This window comes from Haemaphysalis longicornis, unplaced genomic scaffold (genome assembly GCF_048455015.1).
Source record: "Haemaphysalis longicornis isolate Haplotype H1 unplaced genomic scaffold, Haemaphysalis longicornis Haplotype H1 scaffold_5, whole genome shotgun sequence".
NCBI lineage: Eukaryota > Metazoa > Arthropoda > Arachnida > Ixodida > Ixodidae > Haemaphysalis > Haemaphysalis longicornis.
In genome coordinates, this window is record NW_027526385.1 from 8497323 (window position 1) to 8523734 (window position 26412).

General features: G+C 48.2%; 1 protein-coding gene across 2 annotated transcripts in view; it reads left to right on the forward strand.

Moving 5' to 3' along the window:
• Positions 1–26412, forward strand: part of LOC144137866 (uncharacterized) — a 144890-nt gene that overhangs the window by 11613 nt on the left and 106865 nt on the right. The window contains exon 1 of one of the 2 annotated variants that reach the window (XM_077669877.1): positions 14685–15468. The exons of the other annotated variant lie outside the window; for it this stretch is intronic. The gene's annotated coding sequence lies outside the window, so the exon portion shown is untranslated. Of the gene's footprint in view, positions 1–14684; positions 15469–26412 lie in introns of those variants that run through there. 2 annotated transcript variants of the gene reach the window in all.

Consider the following 26412-nt stretch of genomic DNA (forward strand, 5'->3'; position numbering starts at 1 on the left):
GCACACATGCTGTTTGCTATGTACAGGGTCTGATCATTTGGGCCGTTTAGGTATGCCAAAAGCTTTCGTAGCCCGAGAGGCACGCTTGGAGACCCGTCGCGGTATCGCAGTCGCTAAGGGGTTGCGCGGCTGAGCCCAAAGACGCAGGTTCGATGCCGGCCGCAATGGATGCTTTTCAGATGGAGGCGAAAAGCAAAAACACCCGTGTGTTCGAGATTTCGGCGCACGTTCAAGATCCACTGCAGGTGGTCGAAAATAACGCGAAGCCCTCCACTACGGCGCGCCTCATAGCCCGGAGCATTAAACCCCCAAATTAAAAAAAAATCTGGCACGTTGGGAACTACTTCATTTGAGGAATCTGGCAAAATCCAATTTGAAAAATAAAAATCGGCGGCGTGGTATCAGACGTGTTTTCTGTCAAAAGTCGATAAAGCGGGCAGGTAATCAGCGCGACCACCCATTTAAATTCACATTTATCTTGATCATTCCAGTAAGTAATAAGGTTATCATGCAGGCGTATCATTTTGTTCTTTATCGCAGGCGGCCGGCGCAAATGTACGCGATTCGATAGCCTCGTTCTGGTATAGGAATCCGGAGGACATCCAAGCGGGGAATAAAAGTGCACATACAGAAATAGCCAAAAAATACATATACGCTTCCGCCGTACTGCTATTGCTGTGACAGGAAAGAACAAAAAAGAGACAACTGCCGGCGCCGGCATTGCAGCGGCTTAGCGCTGACCGAAATGTAATGCGGGCGTGCGACACCCCGCTATTACACGCGTGGCCCAAATACGCCAGCCTGTAGTCGTTGAGCTGTGTACACTGCTCGAATCACCCGATATCCTTTCTTCTTCTTCTTTCATGGGGGCTCGGCGTCAGAAACGGCCGCTTCGTGTCGGAACGACCTCCGAGAAAAGCGCGTTTGCTGTGGCCGTAAGCGGTTCGCCCGCCAATGGCCCGTGGAAGTTCCGTCGATTTCTCCCGCTGCCTTTTCTCTCGCGCTCTAAACGAGCAGAAAGTGTAAACGAAATCCGCCACTGAAATTTAGGGCTGTGCAAGCCCAAACATTAGTGTGTGCTTTGAAGTTTTTGCTGTCAGAATTTGTCGTTTGGTGACTTAATTGCGGCCACTTCGCGTTCTGTAAATTCAGTCCGCTGTAAGTACACGCAGTGAGGTTACTAAAATTTGTTTTAGGGACGAAGCCCTTAGAAGCTGAGGCTGGGGCTGTTGGCGGCTCCTGTCGTCGTCGTAATCGTCGTCTCATGTACTCACGGTACTAAAACACCGGGAAACTCGTTTACACCTCACGCTAGAACGCAACGCGTACTAAAAAAAAACCCCGGGACACTCGTTTACGCCTCGCGCTAGAGAGCTTCGTGCTTCAAAGACAAGAGACCTTTACAGAAAAGCTGTATTCCTCTAACCCCCAAACGGTTTTATCTCCGTTGGCAAAAACGCCAAGGCGCCAAGAATACACTTATACACTGCATGCTTCGCCTCTCCCAGGTTTCACATTAGTAGAGGGGGCCCGGGATTTTTTGTGTAAACAAAAAGTAGGAGCCATTCTGTTCTGTGAAAGTGGGTGACCGGCGAAGCTTTTTGAGCGCACGACATAGAGGTGACACAGAATTTAGGTGAAAGGTGTCCAATTTTATTCATCGGACTATCGACTCTCGGCCGTCCAACCCACTGAAAACTCTGCCAGAGCCCAGGGGCCGACGACTAGGAACTCCAGTTGGCAACTAAATAAATTTTATTCTCTCCCTCAGCATATGTGATCCACATACATAATTGAGCTCTAGTTGGTTTCGTGTATGTGGCTGTAACGTGCACTAAGGTGGTCCGGCCTTGTCGCTCCGGGTTCGCGTGTCCGCGCCGGACTTCATGCGTATTTGACGCGCTGCAGACGATATCAATCTGCAAACACTTCAGAATTGCGTAAAAAGCGTCTAGATAGACCGGCTGCATGGCACGCTTATCATCTGCGGCAGAGAAAATAAAACATGCCATGGAAAAGAAAATATGCGCGTCTCACGACAGACGTGCAATTCCGAGGCAAAGGTCTCACCGTAAACTTTTTTTACTGCTGATGCCAAATGTAGATGGTGTGTGTTGACAAGCAGCATGAGTGACAACCTGGACACTGCGGGCTCGAAGAGAACGGTGCGTGCATCATGATATGTATACATGCGTGCCGGCGGTGACATGTGCCGAGCCACAGGTACTCGGTAAGCCCGCAGCCAACGCAAGCTCAGGTTATCTACACGTTATGCACGTTATCTACACGTTATCTACACACCATCTACACGTTATGCGTCGTCATTGCCCACGTTTGTACGGGGCGGCTAGCCTGACGTATACTCTTATCGGCATCACAGATGGAAATTCCGGCGTGCCTCGATCTTATACGCTTTTAATCATTTCAGCCGTGGCGGTATACGTTTACGCCACGAAACAAAAGTCCCTCTAGCCGATTCATTTGATTTGATTTGATTGTAGGGTTTAACGCGCCGACTCAACGCAGGCGATGATGCTCGCCGTAGTGGAGGGCTCCGGATTAATTCTGACCACCTACGGATCTTTAACGTGCGTCGAAATCTCGTACACACAGGCGTTTTTGATTTTCGCCTCCATCAGAAAAGTGGCCGCCGCGGCCGGTAATGGAACCCGCGACCTCATGCTCAGCAGCACAACGGCTTAGCCACTGAGCCACCGCGGCGGTATCTAGCCCATCTAGAACCTAACCAAAACTGCTAACGTTTTCGACGCTAGTTCTTCAAGGATGCCCATAGCGATATTAATCCCCAACCTGGTTTTCTAAACGAAGTTTTGCAGCGCCTTCTTACGAGAAAGATGATTAAAAGGCAAAGCTTTCTCTCATGCAGACTCAAAGGGAAAGTCCCAAATCTAAACGGCTACAAAACTCAAGGGAACCATGCTGGTTTCCGTCCACGGGAACTGTTTGGGCTAGGGAAGCTGGCGTCTCCTGTCGTCGTCGCAATCGTCGTCTCGTGCAGTCACGGTACTAAAACACCGGGAAACTCGTTTGCGCCTCGCGCTAGAGAACTTCGTGCTTCAGAGACAATAGGCTTTAATTGCCAGCAAAGCTGTATACCTCTACCCCCCAATGGTTTCATCTCCGTTGGCAAAAACGCCAAGGCGCCAAGAATGCACTTATACACTGCATGCTTCGCCCCTCCCCAGGTTTCACGTTGGGGGAGTTGTTTCGAATCTTTTATTGTTGAGGCGCTTGATGTGCCTTCGCCTATTATATCGTTTTATGAAACCGATTGTGTAAAGGTGGCTTTTCTGCAGTGCGTTTTGGTGACGGGACGGTCGCCATCAGTTAGGCATAGAAAGCTTCGCTTTAAAAGGGCTGAAAATGAGGGAGAACTATGGCCGTGTTTCTGCTTGCTTATGAGCAAATGAAATCGAAAGGCTCTATTGTTTCTGCCTCTTCCAGACAACCCCGTACACTCCTTAGTTCGTCGATTTTTGCATTTCACAGGTTACGCAAGAATCCAAATTTTGTTGCAAGTTGTTGCCTCATAGTGGACTGCAATGGAACGGCTGCCTCACTATTAATCTTTTCACACACAAAAAAAAGCGATCGTGTTCGGTACATGGATCTTCTTATTAATACCCATTCTCTGTCCTTAACCCCAATGTTCGTTTCTACCAATCTGTTTAAATTTTCTTCTTTTCCCCGCACAATTAATGATTGGAACAAAACACCGGAAAATTGTCTAAACTCTTTTGGTTCATTAGAAGCAAATGCTAAGTTGTGCCTGTGTAGTTGTGCCTAGCGTGCACTGTTGTATACTTCAGTTGTTGTGTCTGGTTTTTGCTGTTTACTGTTTGTATTAACGTTTGGTTGATATTGTTACCCCATTGTGCCCCTCCTGCTTGGGCCTCCATGGCCTGCAGTATGTTCTTAAATAAATAAATAAATAAATAAATAAATAAATAAATAAATAAATAAATAAATAAATAAATAAGCGGGTTTCTTAGATCTTCACGAATGTGTTCGCCCCTTGACTCTCTTCAAATTTTTCCCTTCAACATCCACGTTGCAGCGCCACCGTAAACCCTTCATCTGTCTCACGTACTTATTAACTGAACATGGGCGTGACTCTGCTTGTCGAGGAGAAATGTCACTAGCTGCCCCACCTGGGACATGGGTTCGCATCATTGTGGCGCCAATTGTGAGTTTTGAATTTCCCGCCACACCGTTGGTTTAAATGTGAACCTGCACGTGCCGGCCATTTTGGTTGTGTTGCTCATCGTTGCCCGACTGTTCTAGTGGCGCTGCAATCATGACGTCATCGCTTGTCAGTGGAAAATGTGTACCCTATTACAAGGAGAGGACACGTGTGCAATCCGCGGATGCGGTGCCGTCTCAGCTGCAGTGCGCGCCACTCTTCCGAGTCGTCGTCTTCTACAAGTTGATGGCGCTCCAACATCGGCTACTACTCAGCAATCGCACCCATCTCTAAAACGCGAATCCTAAGCGTCCTCCAAGATTTCCTTCCGCAAGTTTAAATGCGGGCGCTATTTACCCGTTCTTAAAGATATTCCGAGTACGTGTGGAGCAAAAGCGTACGCAATGTATGCGCGCCTAAATTTAGAGCTGTGGTGCCAACATAATATTGAATAAAAATTCAATTCAATTCAACAGTGTTAATTACGTCAGACCATCCGCCCAGAAGACGTGGTCAACGGCGACGCCTTGTGGTCTGAACTTCCGTTGACTGCTTGCTTACTGCGTACCAGTGCTTCGGGCTATAGCAGCAGCGCCATTCACCCTCTGAAATATGCGCTATCTAAATGCACGCGAGCCCGCTGTCTGGAGGTTGCCACGCTTATTATAAGCCCACACTTACCACATCTGACATCAGCGGCAAAAGAGAAAGACTTACGCTTTGGCCTTGGCCTCGAATACCTGCACGCATATAGACTCTTCAACGGCACGCTTTTATTCTCCGCCGCAGCCGATAAGCGCGCTGTGGAGATCTCGATGCCTTTTCATGCAATTCTGAAGTGCTTGCAGATAAATCTCACCTGTAGGGCGTGAAATCGACGTGAAGTGCAGCACGGACACACGACACCCCGTGCGACAAATAAGGGCGGACGAGCTCAGTGCTCGGTGTGCAGCCTAATGGGACGGCACTGGCGTTTTATGGAGAGAGAATATATTCAAACAGAGTTGGTGGCTCGGAGAGTTGGTTGGTATTAATTTTTGTTCAACAGCGCAATAAAGGTTATAGGATGAAGTGTGAATGAATAATTTAATTCAGCAGCACCTGTGCCGTCTTCTTTACTGTTCGTCCTGGTGTACCCTTTTAGCGTTGTTGAAGCCAGATGCAAAGCTATCGTGAACGCATACCCTGAGCAGTTGCAGTGTGGCGGACGCTCGTGGCGGGACATTCAGAACATATACTTGCCGATACATGCTATTCGCTGCAACCACGGCGGGCTTTTATTTCGTTTGTGGCGGCGGCACACTCTCGAAAATGCTCCTTCAGTGTTACCGTGCTCCAATGTTTAATTGTTCACCACCTGTGGCGGCCAAGATTCCCGTAGTCCAAACTTTGGTTTCATATATACACAAGAAAATAGTGTCTGTTTGCCAGCTATTCCGTTAACGCAGAAGACCACTCCCGCATACGAAATATGTAACGAACACTAAGAAACTGCTTAGGTGACTTTAATTTGCGTCTTAACAGATCACTTAGGCCCCTGTGACAACATCAGAGTGGTTTCTTGGGACAGTTGGTCATTAATCGTGTAAGTAAGCGCGAAATGAACAAGGATGATCGAAGTGAACGGGACAAGTTAGAGGACAGCTTTTTCGCGAGTAATAACTATGGCTGTGAGTGACCACTTGCAATCGATTGGTATATTGATTGATTGGTATATTGATTGATTGATTGGTATATTGATTGATTGATTGATTGATTGATTGATTGATTGATTGATTGATTGATTGATTGATTGAAGGTTTAACGCACCGAAGCTACAACTGGGCTATTGGGCGCGCCGTAGTGAAGGACTGCGATTAATTCTGACCCCCTGGGGATCTTTAACGTGCGCTGAAATATCGACACACGGACGGTCTCGCTTTTCGCCTAGAAGCAGCCACCGTGGGCGGCACAACGCATTAGCCACTGAGAGGCGGGTTACTTGCAATCTAAAGGAAACAATAATCCCTAGAGCAAGCGGCGAACAAATCGCAGGCAGTTGAACCGCAGGAAATTCCGACACAATTAATGACAGAGCCGTGCTCGACGCGAAGTTCCCCACTCTCGACACGTGGATAAGTATGATGCAAGCGAAACACCATATTACCGCGCGTGTAATCGACCCGAGACTATAGACCAATGCTTTGCATTGCGACGAGACTCCGTTGCCTTTTACGACGATCTTCAGCGGGGTCTAAAATAGGGACACCAGGGACGTAGCCGCGAGGGGGGGGGGGGGGGGGGATGAGGGGATTTCGGTGTCAGTGTAGTATTTCTACGGACTATTGTGTCAACACACCCCCCAAAATTTATGCATGCAGAAAAATGACTAATATATTGTTTGGGCGCCTGACGCAGTCTCAACTTTTTTTTTCAGTTTTTCCGGAGGCGTATAACACTACCAAACATATACATTTGGCTATGCCACTACAGCACACCCTTAAGCTTTCGGGTTTTGCATCTGCCTAAAACTTTCCCTATGGCCTATGATTTTTTTGGGCTCATTGGGTAGCTCAGCCTGTAAAAGTGTCGCACGTGCGACCATTTAATGCGGGAAAACCTCTGGGCGCTAGGTCAATTTTCACCGAACAGTATTCGAGGGCATAGTGTATATGCAATTACATCGCAGCCGACTGACTAGCTGCGTCTTTTTTTAAGCGTGCGTGTTTCTGCCCGGCTTTTAAAGTGCGTGACAGTGAACTTTCCCTTATTGTAGTAGATAGCGGGCGGTTTTAAAGCTTTCAGCGGTAGTCGGACATGCAATGAGAAAAAAAATACATACCCTATGACCGAGAGCGTGTAGGGTTCGCGTTCAAGGGTAAGTTGGTTCGATCGTCGTCCCACACGCGTTTCTGAAGAGATTTATCCTGCAACACTTGTTTCGACTTTTCCCTAAATACTAAATAATTTCAGAACGTAGCCAACAAACACATCCAGTACTTAGAATGAGGGGTCACAGAGTACCTCAGCCAAAAATTGCTGCTAAATGCCCATCAGATCTTAGAAACTTGCTCAGAAGAATTTTCTCGCTTTCCAGTCCTGGCGTTCTTCGACCGCTATAATTACGTCATTGCAGCGATGTAGCGGCTATTGGCCTGCCTGCCTGCCTGCCTGCCTTCCTGCCTGCCTGCCTGCCTGCCTTCCTGCCTGCCTGCCTGCCTGCCTGCCTGCCTGCCTGCCTGTCTGTCTGTCTGCCTGTCTGTCTGTCTGTCTGTCTGTCTGTCTGTCTGCCTGTCTGTCTGTCTGTCTGTTTTGATTTATCACGATTTCTACCAATAAAAATGCTATTAATGAAGGACACTACACCATAAGGCATTCCTGTGCTTCAGCTTCACCACAATGAACTCGCGTTATCAATCCACGCAGCCTACGAACGACCATGTCGAGCATACCATTTTTAAGTCAAATTGTATGCACGTTGGGGTCAATAGGCAAATTCGCTCTGTTGGCGGCATGGATTGATCACTTGAGTGCATTGTAGTGAAATTTAGCCCGGGTATTGACTTGCCTCTGTGCTCTTCTGCTGCTCACAGTGTGTCCACAGCCTCTCAAAGCGACGGCCCCAACCCCAGAATACATGCATTTGCATGGCGCTACCCCGTCGTTTCAAAGCGACGCACCGTCGGTTTAGAGAATTCGGCCCCATGCTGGATTCCGACCACGGAAACCGTTTGGACTAGGGAAGTTGGCGTCTCCTGTCGTCGTCGCAATCGTCGTCTCATGTAGTCACGGTACTAAAACACCGGGCAACTCGTTCACGCCTCGCGCTAGAGAAGTTCGTGCTTCAAAGACAAGAGGCTTTAATTGCCAGTAAAGCTGTACACCTCTACCCCCAATGGTTTCATCTTCGTTGGCAAAAACGCCAAGGCGCCAAGAATGCACTTATACGACAAGACCTGCCCGTTATGCAAGCAGCTCGGCACTCTTCGCCACATGATAGGAGAGTGCGACGTCAGCCCAAAACACCCACCCCTCATCAGCAACTCCTCCACTAAGAACCCCACCCTTACCCCTAGCGAGCGATGGGAGACCTTGCTGTCAGCCCCGCCTTGGGGGACTAGCTACGGCTGGTTACCAGGAGCCAGGTGGCGAAGGCAGCATATGGAATCCTGTGAAGAGGGATCCACTTTCATCCCGCGCGTTTAGCGCTGACATGCTGTGCAATTAATGTTATCCCGCCCTCCTACACTGCATGCTTCGCCCCTCCCCAGGTTTCACGTTGGGGGAGTTGTTTCGAATCTTTCATTGTTGAGGTGCTTGATGTGCCTTCACCTATTACCATCGTCGTTTTATGAAACCGATTGTGTAAAGGTGGCTTTTCTGCACTGCGTTTTGGTGACTGGAAGGTCGCCATCAGTCAGGCATAGAAAGCTTCGCTTTAAAAGGGCTGAAGATGAGGGAGAACTATGGCTGTGTTTCTGCTTGCTTATGAGCAAATGAAATCGAAAGCCTCTTTTGTTTCTGCCTATTCCAGGAAACCTCGTACACTCCATATAAGGTTCGTCGATTTTTGCATTTGCCAGGTTACGCAAGAATCCAAATTTTGTTGCAAGTTGTTGCCTCATAGTGGACTGCAATGGAATGGCTGCCTCACTGAGCGCTGCTATTAATCTATTCACAAAAAAAGCGATCGTGTTCGGTACATGGATCTTCTTATTCCCATTCTCTGTCCTTAACCCCAATGTTCGCATCTACCAATCTGTTTAAATTTTCTTTTTTTTCCCGCACAATTAATGATTGGAACAACACACCCGAAAATTGTCTAAACTCTCTTGGTTCATTAGAAGCAAATGCTAAGTTGTGCCTGTGTAGTTGTGCCTAGCGTTCACTGTTTTATACTTCAGTTCTTGTGTCTGCTTTTTGCTGTTTACGGTTTGTATTAACGTTTGGTTGATATTGTTACCCCATTATGCCCCTCCTGCTTGGGCCTCCATGGCTTGCAGTATGTTCTCAAATAAATAAATAAATAAATAAATAAATAAATAAATAAACGGGTTTCTTAGACCTTCACAAATGTGTTCGCCCCTCGACTCTCTTCAAAGTTTTCCTTCAACATCCACGTTGCAGCGTCACCATAAACCCTTCATCTGTCTCACGTATACTTATTATCTGAGCATGACCGTGACTCTACTTGTCGAGAAGAACTGTCACTAGCTGCCCCACCTGGGACGTGGGTTCGCATCGCAGGGGCGCCAGTTGTGAGTTTTGAATTTCCCGCCACACCGTCGGTTTAAATGTGAACCTGCACGTGCCGGCCATTTTGGTTGTTTTGCCCATCGTTGCCCGACTGTTCTATTGGCGCTGCAATCATGACGTCATCGCTTGTCAGTGAAAAATGTGTACGCTATTACAAGGAGAGAATACGTGTGCAATCCGCGGATGCGGTGCCGTCTCAGCTGCAGTGCGCGCCACTCTTCCGAGTCGTCGTCTTCTACAAGTTACAAGTGCAGATGGCGCTCCAACATCACCTACTACTACGCAATCGCATCCATCTCTCAAACGCGAATCCTAAGCGTCCTCCAAGATTTCCTTCCGCAAGTTTAAATGCGGGCGCTATTTACCCGTTCTTAATACGTGTGGAGCAAAAGCGTACCCAATGTATGCGCGCCTAAATTTAGAGCTGTGGTGCCAACATAATATTGCGCAACAGGGTTAATTACGTCCGACCATCCGCCCTGCAGACGTGGTCAACGGCGACGCCTTGTGGCCTGAACTTCCGTTGACTGCTTGCTTACTGCGTACCAGTGCTTCGGGCTATAGCAGCAGCGCCATTCACCCTCTGAAATATGCGCTATCTAAATGCACGCGAGCCCGCTGTCTGGAGGTTGCCGCGCCTATTATAAGCACACACTTACCACATCTGACATCGGCGGTAAATGAGAAAGACTTACGCTTTGGCCTTGGCCTCGAATACCTGCACGCCTATACGCGTGAGGCACGCATATAGACTCTTCAACGGCACGCTTTTATTCTCCGCCGCAGCCGATAAGTGCGCTGTGGAGCCGGCCTATCTCGATGCCTTTTCACGCAATTCTGAAGTGCTTGCAGATAAATCTCACCTGTAGGGCGTGAAATCGACGTGAATTGCAGCACGGACACACGACACCCCGTGCGACAAATAAGGGCGGACGAGCTCGGTGCTCGGTGTACAGCCTAATGGACGGAACTGGCGTTTTATGGAGAGAGAATATATGCAAACAGAGTGGGTTGCTCGGAGGGTTGGTTGGTATTAATTTTTGTTCAACATCGCAAAAAGGGTTATAGGATGACGTGTGAATGAACAATTTAAGTCAGCAGCTCTTGTGCCGTCTTCTTTACTGTTCGCCCTTGGAGTACCCTTTTAGCGATGTTGAAGGCAGATGCAAAACTATCGTGAACGCATACCCTGAGTAGTTGCAGTGTGGCGGACGCTCGTGGCGGGACATTCAGAACATATACTTGCCGATACATGCTATTCGCTGCAACCACGGCGGGCTTTTCTTTCGTTTGTGGCGACGGCACACTCTCGAAAATGCTTCTTCAATGTTACCGTGCTCCAATGTTTAATTGTTCACCACCTGTGGCTGCCAAGATTCCCGAAGGACAAACTTTGGTTTCATATACGCAAGAAAATAGTGTCTGTTTGCCAGCTATTTCGTTAACGCAGACGACCACTCCCGCATACGAAATATGTAACGAACACTAAGAAACTGCTTAGTTGACTTTAATTTGCGTCTTAACTGGTCACTTAGGCCCCTGTGACAACATCAGAGTGGTTTCTTGGGCGAGTTGGTCATTAATAGTGTAAGTAAGCAGGAAATGAACAAGGACGAACGAAATGAACGGGACAAGTTCGGTGTCAGTATAGTATTTCTACGGACTATTGTGTCAGGACATCCCCCGAAATTTATGCACGCAGAAAAATGACTAATGTATTGTTTGGGCACCCGACGCAGTCTCATTTTTTTTTCTTTTTTTTTTTGAGGTGCATAACACCATAAAACATATATTTCTGGTTACGCCACTTCAACACACCATTCAGCTTTCGGGTGTGGCATCTGCTTAAAACTTTCCCTATGGCCTATGATCTTTTTGTGCTTATTGGGTAGTTGAGCCTGCAGAAGGGTCGCACGATTACCATATAATGCGGGAAAACCTCTGGGCACTAGGTCAATTTTCACGAAACAGTATTCGAGGGCATAGTGTATATGCGATTACATCGCGGCCGCCCACTGGCTGCATCTTTTTTAAGCGTGCGCGTTTCTGCTCGAATTTTAAAGTGCAGCAACGTGGACAACTGGGCCTGTTGGTTCATGATTTAGGGATTAAAAACCAGCCAAGAAGAAGCTTGTCTGTTTCTTTCCTTGTGTCTCCGTCTTCTTGGCTGGTTTTTAATCCCTGTGATGACTGGCGTCCCACGAGTGGGGAAAAGCCCGGACGACGGCGCAGAGCAAGTACCTCGAGAAGAAGAAGATGGTGACCGGGCCAATTTCTCTTAGAGGGTGTGTGCCAGGAGGGGAGTAGCATCATCATGGAGGGCTGACCTAGGTAGCGGAGCGAGCGGCGGAGGTTCCGGAGGGCAGCTGGACCAAAACGACCGGCAGGCGGGTCGAGGCTCTCGTCGCTTTCAAGGTTCGAGGCTCGTGGTCGCTCCAGCGGGGTGATGTCGACGGGCCTGTGACGCGGAAGACCGACGTCGCCGTTCTGGAAGTTGTCAGATCGCTGCGACGACCCTGGGAGCCGCAGTTCCGAGGCAAGGCCTAGCGAGCGGAGCCAGCGGCGCGTGACTCTGCGGAACCGCGACTGGTCCGCCGTCTTCCGAAACCCTGCAGCGAGGGCGTCAACGCCGTGGCGACTGAGCGCCATCACTGTGGGACCGAGCGTGAGCGTGGCATTGGTTTTTTTTTTCCCGCTTCTTTCCCGAACTCTAGTGGGTCGGACCTGTTTGTTTTTTTTTATTTCGCTTGTGTGCGCGTTCCGTTTCCAATATATTCAGTGTTGAGTTGCCTGTTCAAGACCATGGCGTCAACTTTCTTGTGATCTTCCTCCGCGAGTCACACACCCCGTCTGCTTAACCCCAACGTCCTCACAATCCCTAAATTTTAAAGTGCGTGACAGTGACCTTTCCGTTATTGTAGCAGATAGCGGGCAGTTTTAAAGCTTTCAGCGGTAGTCGGACATGCAATGAGAAAAAGACCGAGAGCGTGTAGGGTTCGCGTTCAAGGTAAAGTTGGTTAGATCGTCGTCCCACACGCGTTTTTGAAGATATTTCAGGGGTCCTGCAACACTTGTTTCGACTTTTCCCTAAATACTAAATAATTTTGGAACGTAGCTAACAAACACATCCAGTACTTAGAATGGAGGGTCACAGAGTACCTCAGCCAAAAATTACTGCTAAATGCTCATCAGATCTTAGAAACTTGCTCAGAAGAATTTTCTCGCTTTCCAGTCCTGGCGTTCTTCGACTGCTCTAATTACGTCATTACAGCGATGTAGCGGCTATTGGCCTGCCTCTCTGCCTGCCCGCATGTCTGTCTGTCTGTCTGTCTGTCTGTCTGTCTGTCTGTCTGTCTGTCTGTCTGTCTGTCTGTCTGTCTGTCTGTCTGTCTGTCTGTCTGTCTGTCTGTCTGTCTGTCTGATTTGATTTATCTCGATTTCTACCCATAAAAATGCTATTAATGAAGGACACTACACCATAACGCATTCCCGTGGTTCAGCTTCACCACAATGAACTCGCGTTACCAATCCACGCAGCCTACGAACGACCATGTGGAGCATACCATTTTTAAGTCAAATTGTATGCACGTTGGGGTCAATAGGCGGCATGGATTGTTGGCGGCATGGATTGATCACTTAAGTGCATTGCAGTGAAACTTAACCGGAGGATTGAGCGATATACAACCTTAATACCTTCATATGATGATGACGAGATCGTCTGTCTTTATTTCGTTATTATCTCGTTATTCTTTATTTCGTTGTTGAAACAGGACGAAAAGTCTGGCCTGCGAAAGCCACGTAGGACTTGAGTGGGAGAGCCTAGCCGTCATCAGAAACCCAAGACACTAAGAAAATACATGGAAAAGCAAAAAACCAAATAAGTGCATGCAAAGATACATGGCAAAAACACACGGATTGGGGGGGGGGGGGGGGGGGGGTCTGGCAGTATATTTATTACCTATTTCTCAAAAACGTATTCAGTTTTTACCATGAATTTGTGCTAGGAATATCACCACGAAGTTTTTTTTTTGTTTTTTTGATCGCAACCGGAACATAGTGCAGTCTCACCCTACGTCCATAACTTGCATTGAAACGGGGAATCAAATTCTGATGCCGCTTTTGGCCGGATATTGCGCGAAGGGTTATACAACGGTATAAATTTATTTGTACAGAATATTTTAAAATAATGTTTCAAGGTGCTTGTACTGCCCTGAACCAATGTCTTCCATGCAACGAATTTATGTGTAGCGGTGGAGCCGAAATTAAAAGGGTTCGGTGTATAGTGCTCCATTACCCTCTCCAAAGATGTATTTCTAGCAACACACTAGAACATAGTGGGGAAGCCAACACTAAAAAGGTTCGGTGTCTACCAGAGCGGTGTATGTTTACGCATTATCCGACAACTGGAACTTGGGAATCTCTGGATTATTTTCGCTTCTGCCGCTTCCGTTTCAATTATTCGTCCTTAGGGAGTGCCCTATTGCACCTATCATTGATTTCCGCAGGACCAACGAGGGAGAGACTAACCTGTAGTCCCCTCACATTTAGTCCGGAAATAGGTTTCCCAAAAGATGAACGCTATACGTCCTTCGTTTTTGGCTGATATTGCACCCCCAATAGGGGCCACACCAGAGAAGGCTCATCAAACCACATTGGATTCCCCGCGTTGCAGCGCTGTCAGACGGGTTAAATAAATAAATAAATAAATAAATAAATAAATAAGACAAAGACCCATGATTAGCACGATGGAAAGCTCGGTGATTTGGTTTTCATTCACGATGGAATTGACGCGCAGTTGACGACATACGAGAAACGGAAACACAGGGCAGCAAGCTTCCCATGTTTTTTTAAAGCGCACCATACCGTGTTTTCTATTTTAGGTTGTCGTCAACTTTTCCACCGAAGGAAACTCGATATCACTTTTAAAGGAAGCGCGACGTCTTCCTGCACCACCTTCCTGCTACAGGCGCGCAAGTGCATCGTTTCGTGCAGACAGTTAATGAACTCAAACGCGCGACCGACGAAATTGCGCCTTGTTTTGATTTCTTTTTCTCATGACGCGGCTTGTGGTGCCGAAGTGATGCCGCGCCATCTCAACTCCGCGTACATTTGACACCAATTTTCGCCGCGCGCCGTTTCCCCACGTGCCTCTGGAGGCACGCAGCGTGTGACGCAATCGGTTGCAGACGATCGTGGCGCCGCCCTTCGACTACTCGGCCAACGACGCTCCGCTATGCGCCGTCTAGCGCGCTCACGAATGACGCCGCGCCACTCGGGAGCGAAAGTGATGCCGGGGCTGCCGCGGCTGAGCACGAAAACAAAAGAGCTCGTGCCTCTCAGCTCTCCTCATCTCGAAGCGCAGTCGCAGAGGCAAAAGGCGGGAGCAGTGCGGAGTGGCCGATGCGTCGCAGCGGCGGCCGCTGGCTCCTGTTTCTTTTCCCATGCAGCTCGGCGGCCGGCGCGCAGTTTTCTCCATCGTCTGCTGCTGCTGCGAGGGAGGTCGTCGTCTGCTACAGCGCCGGCCGGGCGTCGTAGCCCCCATCGATCGCGCACCCAACAAGCCCTCCCAAATCGGCCCGATGATCATCCCCAACGTTGATGCCGCTGGCTTTTGGGGCACTCTTGATCCTCGCACTGCACTCTGCTAATCCCCCGGCCCCCTCCCGACGAGCGGATGACGTTAGTTGGCGCGGCGCCGCCGCTGTTGATCCTAGCGCTTAGTGGTGCGTGAGTGTGTGAGGTTGTGTCGTGTGAATTTGAAAACGAAGAAAAGAGGGTGTTCGTGGTGTGCAATCCGCAGTGGATTTCGACGGCGCTCTACCCCTGAGTTCACGAGGAGGTCGCCGGCTTCTGAGCCCGACCGCCCGGCGCCCGAGCCCGCCAGCGCGGGTGAAACGCCTTGGGTTCCACGGAACGTGGCGTCTGTTGAGAGATGCTCTTCGGCGGCTTGGAAGCGTTTCAAGAAACGCCGGTTTTAAAATCGCCGCCGTTCGGCCATCGTTGAGCGCAGGAGACAGCGGCTGGAACAGGTAAGGGATGCCATGATTCTGCCTCTTCGCGTGGTACGCTCACGAGCCTTTTTTTTGTCTTCCAACGAGGGCGTTCTGTCAACTGTCAAGACATCGCTGCTAATGTGTGCACGCTCGCAGAGCAGTTGGTGACAGCTTATTTCGAGTGTGGGCGGGTTCGGACGCCGCTAGAGTTAAAAAGGGTTTCAAGTGTATCCTTTAGTATTTTTCGCGTGATTGCTGGCGAATGCATAATTAATCACAGCTACGTGGTGTGGAGGGTATATAAATAGGAAAAGCTAGAAAACGACGCAGTCCTTACGATCGCGAGAACGTTTTTCTTCAGTGGAAGAGATTTCGACATACAGCTGCCTGCAAAGCTCAGGACCGAAGTTTTTTTGAGCCCTGATATTCTAACGTTATTCAAAATTGTGTGCATTAACGTATAAAAGGGTGAATCCGAGTAAAAAAACTCGTGTCGTGTACCACCCACCCCCCCTCCCCCAATCCCCCTGCCTCCAGTCCAAAGAACCCTAGTTTGCTTTTGTAAGAATGAGAAAAACGGCGTCTGGGGATGCCTGCTGTGTAAGACCACGGCCGCTGTTTCTGTCGTTTTCTCAAAAAAAAGTAGGACTCATATTTTCAGTAGTACACGGCACTCAACCGGTTTTCTAAAATTACCACCTCTCGAGAAAGGCTCATCTTGTCCAGTGATAGAACGGCGTCTACTAACAACATCCCAAAATTTCTAGCCCAGTAACCTGGCAAAACCATTGCATAAAAGGGATATTTCGTATAGACCAAGGAGTCGACTTGTATATGGCCACTGTAACACCACTCTACAGTATTCTCGATGGCTAGTTCACTGTAATTTGTCGTCAAAAGTTACTTCCCAACCTGATAGTTTCGACGGCTTCCAAACCTGGTAGTACGACCTCCTAAACTTGAAGCTACCTGCAAAGCCAGCTTTCGTCTTGAGTACTCTCACTGTTTTTTTACCGTTCTTTTTAGCGTGCATTTTCGCATTTTTTCCAGTATACTTTTTCGTAATAGTGACTTTTGTAAATCTTTGCTTGTCTTGCCACTCCTGCTCGTGTTTTGTAAGCGTGCAGTATTGAATCAGTGGAAGGAAACATTAGCGGTGTGAAAAGGGTTTGCATTACGCCGAATAGCCACGGTGTACTAATCACTTCTGAAGTAACTGCGATGATTCACTGATTGATTGTGATGTTTCACGCGCCGACGCTACACAGGCGATGAGGCGCGCCGTAGGGGATGGGCTCCGGATTAATTTTAACCGCCTGGGGATCTTTAACGTGCGCCGAAATATCAAACACACGGGCGTGTTTCTTGCTTTTCGCCTCCGTCAGAAAAGCGGCCGCCGCGGGCGGGAATCGAACCCGCGTTCTTGAGCTCAGCAAAGTAACTGCGATGAGCCGGAATACCTGCTCATTCTGGGACGCGTCTACTGCCAGAGCCGAATGCGTGCCTGTTATACACTTACGGGACTAAGCTGGCGATGAGGAGGTGATTTATGGGTTGTCTCGGGAAGCGGGTTTCCAGCTGGCCGGCAAAACGCTGGCAGCCGCAGGGACAGCTGGGATATCTCGCCATCAACTGGAGTCTGGGACGACACGATAGTGCGCCCTTGCTTAATTAGGCAGTTTGTACGGGAGAAAGCGGGCGTATGTCGAACGATAAACCAGCGTATAGCAACGTTGTTATTAGAGCACAAGGTCGCGGGTTCGATTCCCGGCCGCGGAGGCCGCTTTTCTGATGGAAGCGACAAGCTAAAACGCCCGTGTGTACGAGATTTTGGCGCACGTTAAAGAACCCCAGGTGGTTAAAACTAATACGGAGCCCTCCACTACGGCGTGCCTCATCGCCTGCGTTTTTGCGTCGGAGCGTTAAACCCTACAATCAATCAACGTTGTTATTTGCTGGTTAAGCCGGTGAACAACAAGAGAATGCTCGAGCGGCTGGATGGTCACGTCGTCCAGCGTAGCAAGGAGCGGGCGCTAAAATTTGGCCCCGCGCCTCCATTTTTTAGCAACTGTCAAACCCGCTTATAATGAACTCAACTCGAAAGTGCCACAAAAAGTGGTCGTTATACCAGTACTTTCGTTTTATATGGACGGGACCTTTTAAACGCGCGCAAATTAGCGAGCATGTCGAACAACCTCTTCGGTGACAAGTTGAGCCCTTTGCTTGAGCCTTTTCGCCCGGTGCTTGCTGAGGAACGAACTAAGCTGTGTTTGCGTAGAACCTGCCGCTAACGGCTCGCCAAGACTAAGCGCGCTGACTTGGTTGACGTAAAATTGAGCTTTTGTTTTGTTTAAATCTGTGGGCCCAAGTTACACCTGGAGCCTCGGACGTGTTCGTTCGCTGACATGAAAATTCGTGAAACCCTGGCAATATCAGCTTCGCTTAAAACGCGTTGCCAGGGGCAACACCCAGGATAGTCGGTGTGAGGCGCTGTAGGTGGGGGCGGCGCTTAAGGGAGTTCGAAGCATGTCGTCTGCTAACGTGCGTAGCGCTACCGCTAGCATTCACCTGGGGGTGAGGCAACTGTCAATATTACGCGTCAGCTCATATGCCGTATCATCAAGGTTATAACCTTGATGGTTCGCGACGCGAATGTATGAAGGTCGGCCGTAAAACTTGGCACAGCGAATATAATGGAGTCAGCAGCGCAGCTGTCGCGCTGGATGTTTGTCTTGAAGTGGGATAAACGAAGGAGAAATATACGGACAAGCAATAACAAACGATTGCATAAACAATAGTTAGATAAACAACGACGAGAAAAATGAGAGAAAGTATTTACTTTCGCACAAAATATGGTTTCACTTCGCGAAACGACCCCCTGGATGCGTTTTTTTTTTTGTCTATCAATCTCTGTCGTATCCCCAGCTTCTGGCTCAAAATTCTGACTTCTCACGAACCCAGCGAAACCACTCCAGGAAAGTGAAATTAGCAATTAAGCAAGAAGTCAACGGGGAGATGAAAACTCTAGTAGCACTTTCTGGTGTTCTGAACATTTTGTGTGTAATTCTCTGTCAAATATTACTCCCCATGCATTTGTATGGGATAGATTCCATGGCTGTGGAACTCAGCCGCGTAACGTGCTAGAATAGAAACTATGCACAAAATAAGTTTTCACCCCAAATATTAGCTGCGCGAAAGAACCTTCCATTGCGCTAAATAACTAAAGAGTAATCACTGTTGAAAGAGCTGCCATATGAGCGGGAAAGCTGCACATGCGTCGTGCATCTGCGTTTTCCGAAAAATTTCTTTCAACGGCAAAGTGGCAAAAATAAATGCAGAAACTACGCGACCACATGAATATGTAAGCGAGTCACCGGGGTGGGTTTAATGCTCCGAAATTTTAAATGCACATACTTGGTTGATAAGTAGTGTGCGTGTGTCTCTATAGGGACCGGGCAGCTGGACGGGTGGCGCCACCACTCGGCGCTCCGCTCGTCAGTGGAATGAACCGGTGCATTGGACTACACAGCCTCCCGTTGTTTTTGCCGTGTTTGCTTCGGTGCTTTGTATGTTTTGGTGGCGTTGTGAGCAGACATGTGAGATGAAACGAAGTCCAGACAGGTGTGTTGGGTTCTTATATGCAGTAATGACTACGTACACTTGTCGGACGCGTCTAAAGTTGGGTATCGGCTGCAATGGCATGAGCGCTTTTTGCAGCGATCTGCGCTTGGCTCCACCCGTTCTAAGTACGAATAAAACTACTATTATTAGTATTATTTTCTTCGTAAATGCACTAACGGCTACGCAAACTTATTGGATGCTTGTAAAGTTGGGGAAGGGCTACATTGACACGAGCGTTTTTTGCAGCGCTCTGCGCCTGGCTCCACGCTATCTGAGTAGGAATAAAACTATTAGCAATATTAGAATTCATTTTTACCACATTAAATTATCTTCACTGGTTTCAATAACTACGGTTTTCACGCCATCCTTAGCGCTGGGATACCTCGATATGTGTGCTTTAAATAGAAAGCCACCTGCATACGAGATGGATTACCGTGTAGCCGTAGAAATGTTGCAGTAGTTTACACTTTCTGTAACCGTAAGCTTTGTACCTTCGGTTTTGGTGAGCGACACTGTGACAGCATGGGAGCCTGAAAGCCGAAGTGGAAATCCCACGTTTGTGGTGGTCATTTTATCAAGAGCCAAAGTTATTCACCAACGCAAAAGCCAAAGGTATACAAACCATCCCTCCTCCCCTTCCCGTTTTACCACCTGCGTAGAATAAAGGCTGGCACCGATAGTTAAAAAATGTGGCAGTGTTAACGTAAGCCGGTGTTTTTTAATGCTTAAGTATTCTTTACAGAGTACCTAAAAAATCGTGTAATGCCTGGTGAAGACACCAAAAACGCGCGATTAGTTGCCTCAAATATGGGTGCATGAGCCCGAGTCCTCCACCACAGACACATTTCCGACACGCTGGAAAAAGTTTAGATTTGGAGAGGGGGCATGGAAGTTCAAAATTAAACAGAAAAAGCATCTACCCTCCGTTTAATGATTATGATGGTTGAACACAAAACTTTCTTCGTGCGAAATCGAATGGGAAATGGTCAAAGTCAAAGACGCTGCGATCAAAAGACCAAACTGCGTGCTGGTCAAATTCGACGCTTAACTAGTCAAAGTTTAAATCCAGAAGGAAACCAAGAAAACCCATACGATAGAGCTTTGCGATAAACCATCATCGTCGTTAGACGGAGGTGTGCATGATTTTTCAATCGTATACGTGGCAGCTTGTAAACCGACCGCAGCATTCAGTTGTGAAGGTGAGTACAGGTTTCGGGTACCCTCCTGTCTTGCGTCTTTCAGCCACGCAGGAATTGGTTTTTGAAAAACCATTTACCAACTAGCCAGCAACCATTGCAATTCTTGTAAAACAATGCTTCTCCACGACAAGCAATAACGTTCTACTATCATGCGGTATTTATTCTATCAACGATTTATTTATTTAATACATTGATTGTAGTGAGAGCATTTCTGTGAAATTAAACACGTTTCAGCCGTAGGTAAGGAAGTTACGGAAGCGTCGTCCGTCACAATTTCTGTTTTGAGGTAAATCTTCGAAGACACCCCCCAACTTTGTCTTTCGCTTGTGCACGACGTCGACGCCGTTTCGTCATCAACTGCCAAAGGCCAGCACCGCAGCATTCCTAGATCGGTTGCACACACCGGCTTTGTGGGAGCATTTAGCGGCAATATACTCCTCTATTCGCGAAACTGCATGCAGGCATGAAAAAATTGCATGGAGCAACGAACTTTCACTTCCAGCTTGACTTCCAGCTTGGCGCGTTGAGCGTCGTCTGCTATTTGTAAATACTGAGTATGGGCGTAAATAACACACATGGCATGCCTCGTAAACGTCACATCCACGCTCAAGATTTACCGATCTGAAAAATGCTCGTGGGGTTACGTACGCTTTGCAAGCCGCACCGCAGAAAAACGACAGAAAGCCATGCACAACCACGCTGCGCTAACCGCCAACGGCATTCCACTGACGAGCGGTTCGCCGCCGGCGGCGCTGTTCGCTGAAACGACGGTGGCGCCATACAACGGCCGCCCGGTCCCTATACGCCCGTTTTCTTTTTTACTGCAATGCAGCAAAAACGTCATTTGTACACTCGTGCTGAACGCAGCTGGTCGTGCGAATTTTATTCAAATTCCATTTCCTCCAACTCTTCGATATTGGGAAACCGAGAACCCAGGCTCGGTATGCCTCGCCCGTTCGGTTGACTGCCGCCTGATCGTCTGCGCTAAAAGGCGGTTTTTGGTAGAAGTAGCTCAAAGGGACACCTAATTGAGTTGCAAACATTGTCTATTTTCCTCAGAAGACTTAAGTCTCGAATGCAGAATCCGTGTTAATTGTTTCGTGGAATGTAGAGTTCGTGTTTCGTGTTTCGATGTAGAATCCATGTAGAATGTAGAATCCGTGTTTCGTGTAGAATCCGTGTAGAATGTAGAATGAAGTCTCGAATGTAGAATGTAGAACCCACGTAGAACATAGAATTAAGTCTCGAAGGTAGAATGCAGAATCCGTGTTTCGAGTTTTTTCCTGCACAGCTGTGCACCGACGTCTTGCGTGAGCGCAGGGACGTACAGTGGACTGTTCGCTATAACGAAGTTGCTTTATTCGAACTCTCCTCTTATTCGGAATGTTTTCTGGTCACCACAGCGTTGCACTGAGAACAAAACAGATCCTCTGTTAACGAAGTACCGCTCAGAACTAGCCAGTTTCCTTTTTCGAGCACTTCGCCGTAACGAGAGTCTACTGCACTAGAAAATGCGGCATAGGCGCCGCACGTAATATCCCGATTTAGGCGTATGCAGTTTGAAGCGAACGTTCTATGCCTCGCTTGCTTCGTAGATCGTAACACCACAGTGCACTGCAGGAAAGCCAGCTTTATACAACGCCTTTCCACGAAGGGCACATGGTTTTGGTGATGGTTATAAATATTTATTTTTATTTATTTATTTATTTATTTATGTATTTATTTATTTATTCTTTATTTCTCTATTTATTTATTTATTTATTTATTTATTTATTTATTTATTTATTGAAAGTACCTCAAAAGGCCCTCACGAAGGACGGTATTACATAGGGAGTGGTCAATACAGCAAAACAACATACAAAGAAATATATACACTGGGAGAAATGGAACATGAAAAGAATAGCGCATGCGCCAACACCAATATGACCAGGTAATATTAGCTGCAAATACCACGTAAAAACAAACATACAAGAAGCAACAACAAACAAACCTCTGTAAAAAAAGAACAATCTCTCAGAAGTTATGCAATAAAAAAGCGATAGTGTGTTTTCGATTCACAACTTTCGTGAGTATTAGTTTTTTTATTTGCGATAGAATGCCCGTTTATAAAAAAACAACTTATTTACAGGTAGAGATGGGCACCCGTCTCTCGAAGGAAGGCAAGAAGGGAGCGGTGCTGGGGTCCCCAGAGTGTTAGCTGATTAAATTTAACAGCATCAACGAGGGTGGCTATGTGTGACGGCAACGATTGTACGTGTAACGAATGACCGGGAATAGTTCAAAGTTGTGATGATGATGGGGATGAGTTATGATGATGATGATAACGCGAAGCGCCTCCTAAGAAGAACACGCTTACCGTGCTCGGAATCAAACCTTGGCCCCTGGCGTTATGAAGCCGATGTGTATCCGATTGCGCCAATTCGGACTGTGACCTTGCGCCAATTTTTGGAATGCGACTTTGACTCCGCACGGTTTCATGGCAGAAAGCTTCGCGTTTTGACCATATTTCCCTCAGGGAAGGGGCTTCGATTTGTTTTGTTTCGTTGGTTTGACAGGTATGCGTAGGCCTACGGCTCGCCTTAATCCTTAGCACCAACAGGAGGCAAGCGAACCAGCCGGTACCTGCAGTCACCCGTATAGAGAGCGGCAGGTTGCGAATTGGAAAGCGGGAACTATATGTACAGATAAAAGCGAAAATGCAGGTGCGTGGAAAGCGATCGTAGCGATACCGATTTTCTTTCCAGCGTACGACTAATTTATTACCAGCGCAAACTTGCCATCCCGTGAGCAGTGTATGAGGAAAGACAAAATGAAATTTTCGTGGTTGTGGTATAACCAAGCTTCACCTTGGCTATAAGGTGGGCCGTAGTGGCGGGCTCTGGATTAATTTCGACCGCATCTGAATCTTTGACGTGCGTCGAAATCTCGAACATACGGGCGTCTTCGCTACGAGCACATCCACTGCAGAATGCCGGTGTATTGCAGTACAGCCAACTTCAACGTGCCCTATTCACAGGACGATGCGGTTTTCACGCTATTCGCTTCCACGGTCCGTTTAATTCTGTGCTCTGGATCAGCAAATTCATTTCGATAGCGAGTGCCGCCGACCTCTCTGCCATTTAAATCTGCCTCGGTCTGTTCGTGATTGATTGATTAATTGATTGTAGCGTTTAACGCGCCGACGCAACGAAGGCGATGAGGCGCGCCGTAGTGGAGAGCTCCGCATTAATTTTGACCACCTGGGGATCTTTAACGTGCGCCGAAATCTCGCACACACGGGTGTTTTTGCTTTTCGCCTCCATCAGAAAAGCGGCCGCCGCGGCCCTGAATCGAACCCGCGACCTCGTGCTCAGCAGCGCAACGCCGTAGCCACCGAGCCACCGTGGTGGGTGGTGTGTGCGTGATTCTCCTCCACCACGTCACTTCATACCCAATGTGTTCGCGCCCTAGTGGATCATTTTTAAGCTCGCTGACCATAGCAGCCGAGGAAGCGTTTATAGACCGTGTTGATAGGCGGCTTTGACAGCCGCCACGGGCCAAATTCCCAACCTTAGAGTAGCGGAAAAAAAAGGAGAAGGAAGGGGGGGGGGACACCGGAGCTTGACTATGACTACGAGTATGTACTTGGTAAACGGCTACTGATCAATCCTTGAAGGGACACATTTTTCAACTTTTTTTTTAGAAATTTCAAATGCTTGTATAACGCAGCCAACCAACACATCCAGTCCTTAGATTAAGGGATCACAAATTACCTCAGTCAAAAATTACTGCTCTATGCCCATCAGATAACATAGAAACTTTTACATAACTTTCCCTCTTTCGCCGTATTGGCATCTTTCGGCCCGCTGAAATTACGTAATTTCAGCGGTGTAGCGGCTACTTCTCCCATTGACCTCCAACCGCTCCTGTGCTGGGCTGTTTAGTCCAAAGTTTACCTCTGAAGTTCCGTATTTCATCCCTCCATCGGGTTTTTGGCCTTCCCATTCTTCTAGATCCATCTCTTTGTATCCACTCTGCTACCCTAATTGTCCACCGGTTCTCGGTTCGTCTCACTACATGGCCAACCCGAGTACATTTCTTGTTCTTTATTTGAACTGAGATATCGTCGACTCTAGTTTGTTCTGTGATCCAGGTAGCTCGTTTCTTGTCCCTGAGTGTTGTTCCTAACATTATTCGTTTCATGGCCCTTAGTTCCGGCTTTTAACGGGCCACTTTGGAAAAAAATCCCACAAAAGCAAGGCAGAAATGGAAGACGTATCTGCTGCGACAAGGTTGCTGATGGGCGCGACGAACAAATGACGCAGTGACGCTCCGGGCTGGCCATAACTGTAGCTTTCGCAGTGCTTCCATACGTGAAAGAAAGAGTGAAAGCGCTTGTCGGAAGTGTTGCACGGTCCCTTTAACGACTCCCAGAACTGAGGCCTTCGCCATGCACGCATCGCAAGGAAGAAAGTTGGCCTGATTTGGAGCATCATAACACCGGGACCGGTACTCACCGACGGGGGGCAGAAACTTGGAGGCTCACTAAGAGGGTTCAACTTAAATTGGGGACGACTCAGCGAGCAATGGAACGGAAGATGATAGGTGTAACATTAAGGGACAAGAAGAGAGCGGAGTGGGTCAGGGAACAAACGCGTGTTGAGGACATATTAGTAGAAATTAAGAAGGAGAAATGAACTTGGGCAGGGCATGTAATGTGAAGGCAAGATAACCGTTGGTCATTAAGGGTAACAGAGTGGATCCCTAGAGAAGGCAAGCGTTGCAGGGGGCGGCAGAAAGTTAGATGGGCAGATGAGATCAAGAAGTTTGCGGGCATAAATTGGTCGCAGCTAGCACAGGACCGGGATAATTGGAGATTAATGAGAGAGGCTTTTGCCCTGCAGTGGGCGTAGATAGGCTGGTAGTGATGATGATAATGATGATGATGATGATGATTATGAGCACCGGGATGGAAGAAATAAACAAATGGCCCCGGTGGACTAACAATAGTTAACTGAGCCCGCACTCGCTCCTTAGAGAACGCGCTAAGCTGCCCCGGGTTAACGCTTCTTTTACTCAACGTCCGAGGACGGGAGATTCGGGCGATCCCACACCATATCTTGACTCAGCGCCCACGTCCGTAGCCAAGTAAAGCCCTGTTTACATTGCCCTGTAGGCGAGGTGAGTCACGGGTCGGCGTAATTGCCGGGCTAAGCCCTCCAATTATCGCGGTTGCTTACGTACAAACGACGTTGACACCGCGTCGCGAGCTGAGTCGAAGCGGGCGACGCCTTATCTCACCAAAAGAGATAAATGTCGCCGCGGATCAGAGACCGAGCTGCGCCCGCGCTATCTCGGTATTAGTATAATATTCTCGAGGGCTCGCATTTACGCGGGCCGCGGATACGCGCGTTAGCTCGTTTAAAACGGTCGTAAACAGAACGGCTTGGCGCGTGAGAACCGAGTTGGCATTAACGTTATAGCCAGGGCGTATAGGCCGGCGTAGGCGGGCTCCGCGTGAGAAGGTCACCTCATAAATACGAGGCTGTAAAATGGCGAGTCTGGGCGAATGGAGAGAGACAAAAAAAGGAAGAAATTGTACTTCAAGGCGTTGCTTCTTCGTCTGCTGCGGTTGTCCGTAAAAGGGGCGAAAATGTCTCCAAGCGGCAACGGGCAGGAAATGAGGGCTGATAAAAAGACGTGGAGATGAAAAAAAAAAAAATGGCAGCATCTGCACTTCGTGGATGATGGCGAGGGTGCGGAGTACGGGACTCGAAATGACATCCAAGTTGCGCCCCGAGTGACATCCGATTTGCGTCCCGACCATCATTCGATTTGAGCCGTAAGTTACATATTGATTATTCCCTAAATGAAACTGCAACCTATGGCTCAAATCAAATTTCGCTTGATTTTCGCTTGATGGTGGTGTGCGCACGGATGGACGCGGACGCACATTGGGAGGCCCTAAGGTACTCCGCACCTAAAATGTCATGGCAAGCGGCAAGGACAGGGCACCTCTGAGGCACTGGCATCCTTTGTTTAAGATTCACCAGCCTTTAGCTGTGGCTCTGGGGCCCGTTAACGTCGAGTAAAAATGGCGGAGCGGAATAAAAAGCTAAAAGGGGAAAAATGCAGGTCCGGACGTTACTGACTGTTAAGAATAAAGAACAAATTAAACAGC